The following is an 808-nucleotide window of genomic DNA, read 5'->3' on the forward strand; positions in this document are numbered from 1 at the left end:
AATCCGGTTGGATTTTTGGCGGGAAACGAAGGCAAAATTTCACAACTCGGGATTTTTGGCGGGAAACGAAGGTAAAATTTTACAACTCGGGGTTTTTGGCGGGAAACGAAGGCAAAATTTCACAACTCGGGGTTTTTGGCGGGAAACGAAGGCAAAATTTCACAACTCGGATTTTTGGCGGAAACGAAGGTAAATTTAAGCCGGGGTTTTTGGCGGGAACAAGGCAAAATTTAAACTCGGGATTTTTTGGGGGGAAACGAAGGTAAAATTTTAAGCTCGGGTTTTGGCGGGAAAAAGAAGTAAAATTTTACAGTCGGTTTTTTGGGGGAAAAAGAAGCAAAAATTTCACACTCGGGATTTTGGCGGGGAAAAACGAAGGTTTTAACATTTAAAATTTCACAACTCGGGGTTTTTGGCGGGAAACGAAGACAAAATTTCACAACTCGGGGTTTTCGGGGAAGCGAGGTTTTAAATTTACAGCCGGGGTTTGGCGAGGAAAACGAAGGCAAACTTTCACAACTGGTTTTTTTGGGGGTTTTTGGGAATTTGAAAGGTAAAAAAATTTTACAGCTCGGGGTTTTTGGCGGGAAAGGGGGGAAAGGTGGGGGGGGAAAAGAAGGAAAATTTCAAACTCGGGAAATTTTTGGCGGGGGGGGGGGGGGGAAAAAAGAAGGGAAAAACAAAGGGGGGGGGGGGAAAGAACAAAAAAACAATCATTTTTTTTCCCTTTTTTTTAAATTTTTTTGGGGTTTTTGGGGGAAAACGAAGGTAAAATTTTCACCCAACTCGGGTTTTTGGGGGGAAAGAA

The sequence above is a fragment of the Penaeus monodon genome, chromosome 21 (genome assembly GCF_015228065.2).
Source record: "Penaeus monodon isolate SGIC_2016 chromosome 21, NSTDA_Pmon_1, whole genome shotgun sequence".
In the NCBI taxonomy this organism is placed as follows: domain Eukaryota; kingdom Metazoa; phylum Arthropoda; class Malacostraca; order Decapoda; family Penaeidae; genus Penaeus; species Penaeus monodon.